Consider the following 12,840-nt stretch of genomic DNA (forward strand, 5'->3'; position numbering starts at 1 on the left):
CACTATAGTAAAAGCGAAATTACACGATTCAGTAATTTTTTTCAATTATTCAAGGCATTATAGTGAGCACGTGCCTTACTTCATCTTAATATAAAATGCAAAGTTTTATAATTTGGAAACACTTTAAATTCATTAAATGTTCATATACTTTTATTTGAAAAAAAATGTTGAGGAAAACGTTTGAGGAAATATTAAAACGAAAAATTTAGTATTTATAAAATGCATGCATAAAAACAAACACTATGAACTATATAACAGAAATAAAGCCATATGCAGTGTAATTTAAAAAGTAGTAGTAGTAACAATAATAATAATAATGTTAATGGTTAACTGAAATGTATTGCTTATATTATTATTACTAACACGGATTTCCTCTTGATTCAATTTGTTTTTAGAAATTCTAATAATATCGATTACAATATTATTTTTAAGTGAACAATATATGCATATTATATGCATGAAATTTAACAATTTAATGTACATTAAAAAAATAATGAAAAATACTAATTTCAAATTGCATAATATTTGCACCATTAAAGTAAAACTAGAAGACATATTAAAATATTTATGGTTTAGTTTTTCAAGCATTATTGTAAATGTCATCCTCATCTTAATATCTTAAATTTCTATCATCATTTGTAGGCATGCATATACTACGAAACCAAAGTATGTTGACAATTTAGACATAGAAGTGATCAGTGATTTTGGGCATGTATTTTAGGGTTACTGGATTATTTTCATATATATATATATANAGAGAGAGAGAGAGAGAGAGGGAGAGTTAAAACATCCTGCATAATTTATTATTCAAAATGAAACCCTATCACAATAAGATGCATTTCAATTCCAAATAATAGTTTTTAATATATAATAAACGGATCTAATGAAGATAAACAAACATGTCATTTTCGTCTGGCTTCTTAGGAGTAATATCCTAGAACTAGTGATTAATAATGCGACCATCACTGAGGTTAAAATTGCAAAAACAAGCTAAGCTTCTTTAATACTTAATACCAATTCCAGATCTGAAAGTGCCCAAACACAGAATTGAAAATTAATAATATCCGAAGACATTCAAGATTAAAATGATAACTTCTATGGAAACAAACACTCGATTGCGACAAATACTATGCTTTCAAATGTCGATACGAATATTACTTTAAATATAATGCCAACAAAATATTTTGAGAAATTAAATGTTCAGGAAAAAGGAAAAAAAAACTTTGCAATGGTAAAAGAAAAAAAAGTATAATTAGTAACGTAACCAAACTTACACCGTAAATCCAAAAACTGGAAGGTTGGCTAAATCAGTTGAGATTTATATTTTAAAATATTAATTTACCTTACGCATTATTGGGCTTAAAAGCTTGTGTCAGATTCCAATTGGTGATTGATTGTGTGAAACAGCTCAAAGTTATTTAAAATCAGTAATGCAAATCAGTAATTTAAAATTGGGGGAAGTTGAGGATTTTCTCTGCTAGTTAAAGTGAGCTGTCATTGCGCATTTTTCCTGAAATACAGGTTAATGCTTAAAATAAAAATAATGATACAGAAAGTAAAATCATAAACAAAGATAAAAACTGTCAAAATAAGATAAAAGAAAGAGAGAATGGCACAACTGTTAAAGAAAATGTGAAGAAAAAAAAACATATGAGTATATATAGAAATTTAAACTGTCAAAAATGTAAGCAAAGAAATTTCAGAGAAAAAAATGCAAAATGGATTTAAAAATAAAGATTTAAATGGCTAAACAGAAAATAACTTCAAATATTCTTCAAACGGGATATGATGGTTATGAGAACCCGCATAAACCGAACTTCTGTTGTCAGAATGTGACCAGTTAAGATAAAAAAATATCCCAACTTCTGGAAATTTTACAAGATTTTTCGGATATTTTAGCTAAAGATAAATATGATGTAGGAGCAATTATCTCAATGGGTAAGATGATTAGCATCAGACATACCAGTTTCTTTAAAGGCATATAAAACATCCCCAAAACAACACGAGGAGATCGATAAGCACATTGAAGAATTGTTAAAGCATAACATAATTAAAGAAAGCTTTTCTCCGTGTTCGTCTCCAGTAACTTTAGTTTTAAAAGAAAATGAAAAAAAAAGATTATTTTTCGACTTTAGAAAATTAAATCTAATTACTGAATCGCATGCAGAATTATTATCCATGATAGAAACTTTGATGGATAAATTAGGCAATAGTGTTTATTTTAGTCTTTTGACTATAATCAGTGGTTATCAGTCTCTCGCAATTTAACTTGATGACACTGCATTTGCTACATTAACTTGTATTTGTCACTAAAAATGGGTTATACGAATTGTTAAGATTGTCATTTGGGTAGAAGAGTGCCCCAAGTATCTTTCAAAGAACCATAAGCTGAATAATCACAGAACATAAAATTAAATTTGCATCTAATTATTTTGATATTATTCTTTTTTCTAATAGTACTAGCGATAATTTAAATCTCCTAAGGATAATTTTTAAATCTGTAGATTTGGAAACTTAAAATTAGAATGGTCTTTCCAAATGCTATGTCCTTTTGTAAAAGCTAGAATTCAATTTTTACTTTGAAATTTCCAATGGTACTACTGTTAAAAACAATTTTGAAGTAATTAAAACTGTAAAACCTCCAAATAAGACTCTTCAATGTTTCTTAGGATAAATATATGTATGCAATGAATTTATAAATAATTATGTAAAACTTTGAACTCCTTTAAATAATCTTTTGAAGAAAGATAAGACTTGATATTGGTCTCCCGTTTGTCAAGAAGTATTGATGTTTGTCAAGAAGTTTGATATTTTTAAAAAATGATTTGATTAGTATACCTATTTTAAAAATATTTAATGCTAAAATACAATGTCATGCTTTGCATTGTCACAGCAAGATAACAGAAAAGAAGTGGTAATGCAAAGAAGATATGAAATTTTTTGTCAATTGATTCTGCCTTTTTTTTAATTTTGTTCTCATTTTTTTTATTGAAAAATCTGACAAATGCATCAGGTCCTTGTGATCTGTAACTTAAAACTCGTCAAAAATTTACAGTATTTAAATTGGAATTTCATGGAAACTGGAATTTCATTAACTATTCTAGTGCCTGTATAACTCATTTTTAAATGACTGTATTACTAACAAGAAGCAATATAGGTAAAAGAAAATTAAAGAAATTCTAGTTTTCTAGAGATTTTCCATAAGTACTGTAGTTCTTTATACAGTTTGTCTTTTTTTTAACCCCACAAATTACTTTACAGTGTCATTTTAGTCCCTAGTGGTAAAAAGCAGAACTATTTTTCTATTAAAAATCGAATTCCCGTGGCATTACACAAAATAATGTTGAGTTTGGTTTCTCACTAAAGCTTTATAGATGTGTTTTCTAATCATTTCTTCCTGCGTTTAAATGCAAATGTTATTATAGCGTCAAAGCACAAGAAAACTCCAAAAGTGCATTCAAAAGCGTAACAAACCAAAATAAACAAACCGAACAAAATAATCAAGATTAAACAAGCACTTATTCAGCGATTTTTTTTTTTTTAACTTGAATCTCAAAGAAATTTAAAAGACAAAGTTTGTCATTTATTAGAATGTAATTTATCTTACAAATTCCTATGATATAGTTCAAAAATTATAATTACATTTTTAAAGGTTTAAAGAGAAAAGCTATTCATGAAAATGATTCCCGCTACTGCTATTTTGTTGGTCTAGGGATCATTGATGTTCTATAATTGTGAGACCAATAGCACAACGATGGTAGTGGGGTCAGCATTGTGCACCGGTCGCCTTTATTTCTTAGACCAGTCATCGATTAGAAGCTGGGTGGGACTTAAACCGCCGCCGGAGATGAAACCCATTTCTTCTAATGCGCAGTGCTTTTATCATTGTGCCATTGCGGTTAAATTATAGAAAGTGCATTCAAATATTTATTTAACAATGCGGTGGCATGATAAACTTAACAAAATTTTTGTAAATTTTGTGTTGCCAAATTTCGGAAATACTTAAAATAAATAAATGTAGTTATAATTTGAATTTTAAATTTTTTTTTAAAAAATGTATGCATAATGTCGAAAAAGATTCGTCGCTTTTTTATTTATTTATTTCTTTTGTGAATTGTTTATAAAAAAAAAACAAATATAAAGTTTTTAGATGAATTTAAAAAAAAATTTAATTTAAGAAATAACTAAAATTTGCATTTTACTTAGTGTTTTGATATATTTGATGCTTCTCAATATATATATATATATATAAAATACACAGAAATATAAATTTTTGGAAAAGATTATTTTGAAACAAAAATTTATTACGTAACAATGCATAAGATTCAATATGAAATTGTTTTGACAACAAAAACTAAATAGATATTTTATTATCTAAAATTAAAAACTATGAAATTGATGTTTTTACAAAAAAGTAACTTTAGTAATTTATTTACTGATCTTACTGATTACTTTAAGTAAAATTTAGAATCTGATTTTAAAAATTTTATGTATTCAAATGTAAAAAATTCGAATTTTTTTTTAACTAGAAAAAAATAATTAAAATTTTTCCCCATTAAGCTGGGAAAAAACAAGTTTTAGTATAGCCTTCATTTCTTTATTACTACTGTAGAAACAATAATATACATTTAATTTTACATTTTCATTACTTTTATTCTGATTTGTTAAGAAATCCAGTTTAATGCCACGCTAGTTGTTCCAATGTTAAATTAATCTCAGCTGTGGTTAAATTAGAGCATCAGAATTTAACATGACAGCTGATCGGCAAGAACCCGTTTCCGGAAATTCCGTAAATCCGCTTAACATCCAGTTTAATATTGTTCTCAGAATAATACTAGACAGATTGCGTCCTGCTGCGCCATACTCATACTAGTATAATAGATATAAAGTTTTAAACGATAAAATTGTCCCAAGTAGCAAATATTATGATCATCTCGATCATATTATTTTGCTCTAAACATATATAAATGTACTATAGGATATTTGTGGAAACAAAACGAGTTTTTTAACTCTGTTTCCTAAAATAAAGTCCGATGATAAATTTTAATTTATAAATACATTTTAGCATAGAATGATCATATGAAATTTGCTATGTGATTTTGCTCCCATTAAAAAAATATATTTTACGGTCAACTTAGTAACAAATTATTCTCCATACAGTAACGCTTCGAATATGTTTGTAGTACTCTGAAACAAGATTGCTATATAATATTTGTACATTTAAATCCAAACTGTTGAAACCCAAACATTTAACACCGGACATTAAAAACCAAGAAAGCGTTTTTGATGGCTTTCGAGAAAATACTGAAACTATCAATGTGTTCATTATAAAAAGCGCGAAATTTGACGGTCAATATTTTCTTCCCAAAGCCAAAATAGACTGTTAATATTTAATTCAGTTATTCTAAGCATTTTTTTAAAAAGATTATTGAATAATACTTGATGTAAATTTCGAGTTAGTTACTGTAGTAACGTTTTGTTATTTGGAAATTATATTTTTATTTATTATTATTATTTTTCTGCCGAAATATAGTAGTAAAAACAATAAGTTTTCTAAAAATTCTAATTTAGTTAAAATAAAAGTTTTCTCCACAACTAGAATTAAAGAAAGGTGGAAAATTTATTTACCGAAAAAGACCTAAATTATTTTATAATAAATATTAAAAAAATAAAATTTTACCTGGAATTAATTTCCAACTCATACTCTAAAAATTCTTTCTAACATTGTATACGAGAAGCAAAATTTATTTTTTAACTGCCAAGAGATGTTTTTTTAGAAATGTTTCAAGTTGCAGTTGCAGTACTTATTAAACAAACGAATATTTATGGATGAATGGTACTAAAAAGAAGGAATCCTATAAGCGACATACGATGCAAGCGTATTAAAAGGTTAAAACTGAGACAAGAATCACTTATAAACCACTATAAAAAAAGATATTAAATCTTCCAGTTGTCCAATTTTTAAATTGAAACACTTCATTCAGAATCGCTTCGAAAGGTATCTTTATAACCATTTAAAATAAATACATTCATTAATCAATACCTTAAAACAATTTACCTATTTGTGGATAGAACTTTTATAGATTGTTATGAAACGTTTTTAAACGTGCGAATTAATTCTTATTTACACTTTTTCCTATTTAAAGTAAATATTACATTATTTTTTTTAAAGAAAAATCTTCCCTCATAAATTGTTGTGAGCATTGAAGTTTTAAAACGACATTATTCCGCAAGCATTAAAACTGAAAATATCTTTGGCTCTCAGAAATCTTTCCATTAATTTTTTTATTTTGATATTATTTGTTACTAGAAACTATCGAAAGCATTTTAAATTAATTCCTTTAGCTTAATGGGTTATTACAGATTAATGATAAAAATTAGCAATAATCCTAGTTTAGTAGTTAGTGTTGGAAAAAAAATTAATCTATAGTTTTTATTTATATTTATTTATTTTGCGTGTATATGTGTGTGTTTGTCTTTAATAAAACTTTATAATGGTGCTTAGATGGGTTCACTACCTGCAAAACTTTAAAACAATAAAAAACCAAACAAATATTTCCAAAAATAAAAACATAAGCATGCTAGTGTCAAATGGAATAGTGGTTGATTGCTTTTAAATGTTTAAAATTTGTAAAATAAATAGAACAACAAATATTCTCAATATATCTTTTATTACAAATTTCAAAAACAGTAGAAAAATGCATAAATAAATAAAATTGATAACATCTAACAGTATGAAAAGCAAACAATAAATTAAAAAGAAAACAGAACAAAAATTTAATTAAAATGCCCACGTCAAATTAAAAGAAAACACAAACTTTTTGTTATTAACATGCTTTTTTTCAATTCTAGAAAAGAAGGTAAAATGTCATATCAAATAATGCATGCTTGGTTGATAACAAGAGGATCGCATGAAAAAACAACTAATAAAATCAAATCAAAAATGTTATATCTATATGTTATTAAATACTACATGACAACTTAAGAAGTGCTATATACTCGTATTTTATCTTTTTGTGTTATAATACGCTCGAATACTTTTGCACTATTATAATTTTAAATGTTTTAATAAGTTTGACCGAGCAGCCTTATATTTATTTTATTGCGCAAAACGCAAAGAATTATTTTCAAAACAAACAACTATTCGAATACCAATATTTTTTTTTTTTTAATTATAAATTTATCAATCATATTTATCATGTTTAAAAGCATTTTACAAAACTTTGAGTCATTATTTTTCTGAAAAAAAAATTCTATGATGTGAGCACATAAAAAAAGAAATTTTATATTTATCTCATTTACGTCTTTATGGTATAATATAAAATGTCTACATTTTTTAAAACACTCATTGATAATATACCTAATTAATAACATACCTAATTAATAACATGAATCAAACATAAATTTTTGATAGCTATAATTCAGTTAGTTATTTAAAAAGTCCCCTTCAAACCAATTAGAAGGGTTGTTACTTCGGTTGTGTTTTGGAAGAAATTACTATTATACAAAAGTTTTAATCATAAAAATAATATGGCATGAATTGTCAATAATATTGCAAAACATCCCATGACCTGTTACCGAATATTTACCATTCATTGCGTCTGCAAAAAATATTGGTAACGAATATTTGTCACGTTCTAAAATGTGTCAATTATATTGTCTGTGTTTATAAAATTCATCTAAAAATAGAGGGTAAACAAAAAGTTTCCCCTCCTCCCACGATGTCACAATTGTTTGCATCTCTTGCCTGAAGAAGCAAACCCCCTCACGGTACTCAACCCCCGACATCCCATCGCGCTGCCCTTGGGGAGCTCTTGTGAGGGTCGTCCATAGAAGACATTCTACAATCATAAACTTTTACTTTAGTGGTTGTGATTTGAAGGCAATGGCTGCCACCTGAGTAAGATAGCTGCATGGTTAGTTAGGCAAAAGTAGGCTTACCTCTATCGGTATGTCTTTATCTAGGTATGCGTTGCAGATCTGTTCAGCTTCTAGGTCCAAATGAGATCTGGTTGTTGAGGAATGCTGGCAGTCTGAAGCGTCTTATGCCATCATACGGGTGTCGGAAAATCGTCCAATCAAGTGCGCTTGTGAGGGGCAGAAGTGTGGGCAGTAAGGATCGATCGACACTGGGTTGTCCCGCCGATCGCTATACCCCCTTCTCTCAGCCAGCATCTCCGCCGAGTTTTGCTCCGTTTCAGAATATGCGTCAAAGTACAACTGCGCATCATGGCGCTAAAACACACGGGATGCTTTTGAAAACGAGATTTTGGCTTTTATCGTAAGGCTTGTTTCAAACGGGAAGAAGTTCGGCTCTTTTTAAGATCTTTGCACGTTATCCTTTGACGGAACTTACCTGGAAAGATTGTTTTCTTCGCAGGTACAAAGTTTTAAATTTATACTTTTATGTACTTCGTGATTTTTTTCTTTGTTTATAAATTTTTTTTTCTTAAATCAAAACTTGCGAAGATTATTTTATATCGATAATTATTACTGCTGCAGCGAAATTGCCTCTTTTAAATCATCCTTCGAATAATCAACTAAGTTTCCCCTCCTCGATTTTTGCGCCTCTGTTTCTGCCCCTTTCAAATAAAAGTAGAATTGCAAAGCATGATTTTAATTGAGTACTTTTATTCAAAATTTTTCTCAAACTTGGATATTAAATTATTCATTTACTTTGCTTTAAGAATAATACATTTGTTATATAGATATATACTGACAATAAGATTTGTTTCAATACGTGGGAATGATATTTCGCTTTTTTCATGCTTCTTATGCGTTATTGCGTTGTGAAAATCTGGGTCTACAGCGTGCGTATAAAATTCCATTGATATTATATTTTACTTATAAAAAGACAGCTAAAACGAAAAAAAAAATCTTATGTACCTAATCATAAACTTGCTGTTACTCTTTCTTATTCAATTTCATTTATTTATGCATTTATTTAGTTTTAGATTTTCACTCTCTCACAATAAAGGTTTGAATATATTGTGAAAAGTGCAGTTTATTTAACGTATAACTTTTTGGATAAAATAATCTTCAGTAAGCAAATTTTAAAAATTTGTGTTCAAAGTTAAAAATTTCATTAAATGCAATAGAAATTCCACCAGAAAGATTTATTTGACAACTTTTGGTTATGATTTGGAAGAAAAAAAATTTCTCTTTCTCTGACTGCCATTGTAAAAACCTATTTTTTAATTAGTTTTTAATTATAGTTTTTAACAATAAAAATATTGTGCTTAATTAGTATTGATTTCAAAAAGGGAAGATTCAACTTACATTTTGGACAGTTTGATGACATCTTATTATTTCAGTGCAGTGGATTTAGTTTCAAAACAAAAATGAACAGAAAAAAAAAATTATACTATAAAATAACTTGCAATATGCAAAAAAATATCAAAAGTTAAAATTTATTTTTTTAAAAAGTAAGTGAGAAATTAAAACAAGATTATTTAATTAGTTTTTGTTAAAGAAGTTTATATAGTATCGCATTTAATAGTTTACTTTCTTCTAATTGACGTATTTTAAGTAAAATCGCATTTTCTACCATTATTTAAAACTCGAGTTTTAGGAGGTTAAAAATATACTCATCATAAGAAACACAAATTTATAACTGACCATATTTTACATTAATTCCGAAACAACGTAAATTTCCATAAAAAATAAAGTTTTTTATTAGTATGCAATATAGTATTTTGAATCGACTGTTTGTACACGGATACTTATAGTTCTTATTACCACACATTTAGTAAAAATTGCGAAACTGAAAATAGGTTTTATCTGAATAAATATTTTTTATGCCACACTCTAAGGTACAGTAAAATTGCCAAATTTTACCACATTTTCCTAATTTTATCACATACTATAAAACCATATTTTATTGTAAATTTTACCAAAATCGTTACCAAAGAGCTTTGTTAAAAATTACCGAGTTTTTTTTGTTCCCATAGAGCCTGAAACATGGCAAATTCTACCATACTCTGGAAGTTTTGACCATAAATTATTTTCTCAATGCGTGGTTTGCTTAAATTTGGTTGTCTTCCAAAAACATGAGACAAAAAATGTATTTAACTATCTTAAAATCAGGTACTTCAAAATAAATTTTTTTTTGGTGACCATCAAATATCCAGTAAAGGAACTCCATTTGTATATAATCCTTTATCACTAAGAACTAAATTAAAGAGTATAGTACTGTTATAATTAATAAGTTATCATTTTAAATTTTTCAGTATAACCTGATTTTTTTCACAAAAATGTGTTTAAAAATACAACCACCATTTAAGTTACGCTTATTAAAAATAACTTACAATTAATAATAATTTTAAAAAAATAGGTTAAGATTTACGAAATATTGGGCACCAACTTCGAATTTTTAGGTGTAGTCATTGACCGGGTAAGGAGCAACATTATGAAATTTTGCTTCTATCCAGTGACCACTTTTTAAATTTGGAGAAATTTAAAGTTAAAAAAAAAAGCTGTTACAATTACTAATGTAAGATATTCTTTTCGAAATCTTTCTCAAAATACTTAAAAAATTTAATTTCAAATTGAAGGATATTTTAAGAAACAAGCACGAAATTTTCAGAATATTATAAATTATATTTCCTTACTATTTTTTTAAAAAAAGTGTAATAACAATAAAATACGCATGTGGTGCATTTTCATAAAAAATTTTGATCAAATGGCGACTGGCAAACAATTTTAATAGTTGGTTGATTTACTTAGTCTCCCTGCGGCGACTGTTGATTTTACTCTGACAGGGTAATAGAAATTTAAGGACCCGAGTCTAAAATAGATATATTCAAAACTGCATGACTAAATGTTATGTATTCGGAGTAATGCTATATTTTGAAAATATGAAGTTTTTTAAATTGATTCAAACCCATTCCGGTTTCTGGTTCTTTTGTATCGATTCTAGGGTTTTCAGTTATTTGCTAAACTTTTCGCTTCTAAGTTTCATTAAAACAATGCAAAACGCTTTATTGATCAGCAAAATAAGATAGGTTTAGCTCTGAATCTGATGTCTCATGTTTTACGAAAAAAAAACGCAATTCTCAATTAAGGAATTAATAAAAATAATCATAAATATTTAACAATTACTTCAGTGAAATTTTAAGAAAATTAAAAAGTGCGGTTATAATCAAACGATTGTTATTTGCCTCTAAATAATACTGTTTTAGCATGATAATTGTTTCCTTAAAACTTAAAATGTTATTTATTAATTTAAGTTTCGGTGCTCACTTAATAATGATAACGTTAAAATAAAGAAAAAATAATTTTTCCAACAAAATTTTAAGAAATTGAATGTATTGAATACATATTTCTAACAAATTATAAAAGTTTCTTAAAAATGACAGAAAAATAATTTTAAATTGTTTTTAACAATATTGTTTTGAAAAAATTTTATTTGTTTTTTTCTAATTTTAGTTATCTTTCCAAAACTGATGAATATCGATTTCTTGGAAAAACCAAAATTCCATTTTAGTTTTTCCAAGAAAAACTTTATTTTCTACCCTTTCTTAAAAAAAAATCGATGTTAGAAATCGATGCATGTCGATGTTAAATATATGTTAATTGCATAGCATAATTATTTTTGCGCTGATCCATAAACTGACTTGAAATATATATAAAAAAAACATTTAAATGGTCCCAAATTTTTCACGCTGTATTCGCGTTGTTGTCGCAGATTAAATTACCGATTCAATTTGGATGAAACAACATTCTGTTCTGTACTAAAGCATTCTATATTTTCTGTCAAAAAAGCACTTGAATAAGTACACTGAGAAAAAAAGGATGTTTGAAGCTAACAGTGGTAAAGTTTACCGTGTTTCTTGCTCTATGGTAACCATGCACGGTAATTTTTACCGAAAAGATTTAATATATGGTTTTATATGATTTTAATAAAATTAACAATAAAATAAAGTTTTATAATGTGTGGTAAAATTTGGTATTGTTATCATAATACCTTAGGGTATGCCAAAAACCATTTATAGTATTAAATTTACTTTTCAGTTTTATTGTTTTCATTAAATGTGTGTTGAAGAGGAGTACAATAGAGAAAAGTAGAATTTCTGATAAAACGTTAACAAATAAACAGAAAAATACCGAATGAACAGTTCAAATACCATATATTTTGGCTTTCTTAAAGAAAAAAATTATGTAACAATCACTATTACTATTAGCAGAACTTCATTACCTTTGTGTTCGGTGATTTTACCAGATTTTTTTTCTCTGTGGATTATTTTGTGGATTGATATCGAAATAAAGAAAGACGTAACATGTAATATGAAAACTTGAAAACAATCAATGAGGACCAAAGAGGCAAGTCAAGAAACATAAATGAGCATTAAATTTCAAAAGTGGGCATTATTTTATGAACTAGCGTTACTTTAGAAAAAAGTACCCCATCCTGGTCTGAAAATTCCTCCTCTTACTTTGTGAAGGCCGCAAGAGGTGCAGTCAAAGCAAAACCCAATCAAATCAAAATCACAACCATGATACAAAATCAGTATAATATCAAATTTAATATAGTAATGAATAGAATTGATCAATAGATATTTATGGTAAAGATAAAATCAGTATAATATCAAATTTAATATAGTAATGAATAGAATTGATCAATAGATATTTGTGGTAAAGATTACGTAATAAGATTGGAAGTCCATGCATGAAACGTATGGTACGCAAGAGTTAACCTTAATCCTAATCTTTAGGCAAATCTTTTAAAAAAATCTTAACTTTAAATCTTTTAGGCAAAAATTAAAAAGGCAAACCATTGAAACAATCAATATATTTTTTAAAATCCAACAATTCACATTAAAATCTCTTAATAAAATAAGA

At 27.1% G+C, this 12,840-nt stretch overlaps 1 protein-coding gene and 1 long non-coding RNA gene across 4 annotated transcripts in view; one reads left to right on the plus strand and one right to left on the minus strand.

The window, feature by feature from the left end:
- Window positions 1-8,186, minus strand: part of LOC107449143 (glutamate-gated chloride channel-like) — a 337,741-nt gene extending 329,555 nt beyond the window's left edge. The window contains exon 1 of one of the 2 annotated variants that reach the window (XM_016064935.3): window positions 7,942-8,186. The gene's annotated coding sequence lies outside the window, so the exon portion shown is untranslated. The remainder of the gene's footprint in view (window positions 1-7,941) is intronic. The other variant, XM_071188006.1, reaches the window with a different exon arrangement.
- Window positions 8,187-8,211: 25 nt separating this feature from the next.
- The window catches only part of LOC107439389 (uncharacterized), a 144,398-nt gene continuing 139,769 nt past the window's right edge, over window positions 8,212-12,840 (plus strand). For both annotated transcript variants that reach the window (XR_011638325.1, XR_001583558.3), the window contains exon 1: window positions 8,212-8,380. This is a non-coding gene — a long non-coding RNA (uncharacterized lncRNA). The remainder of the gene's footprint in view (window positions 8,381-12,840) is intronic.

Source organism: Parasteatoda tepidariorum, chromosome X2 (assembly GCF_043381705.1).
Source record: "Parasteatoda tepidariorum isolate YZ-2023 chromosome X2, CAS_Ptep_4.0, whole genome shotgun sequence".
Classification (NCBI taxonomy): domain Eukaryota; kingdom Metazoa; phylum Arthropoda; class Arachnida; order Araneae; family Theridiidae; genus Parasteatoda; species Parasteatoda tepidariorum.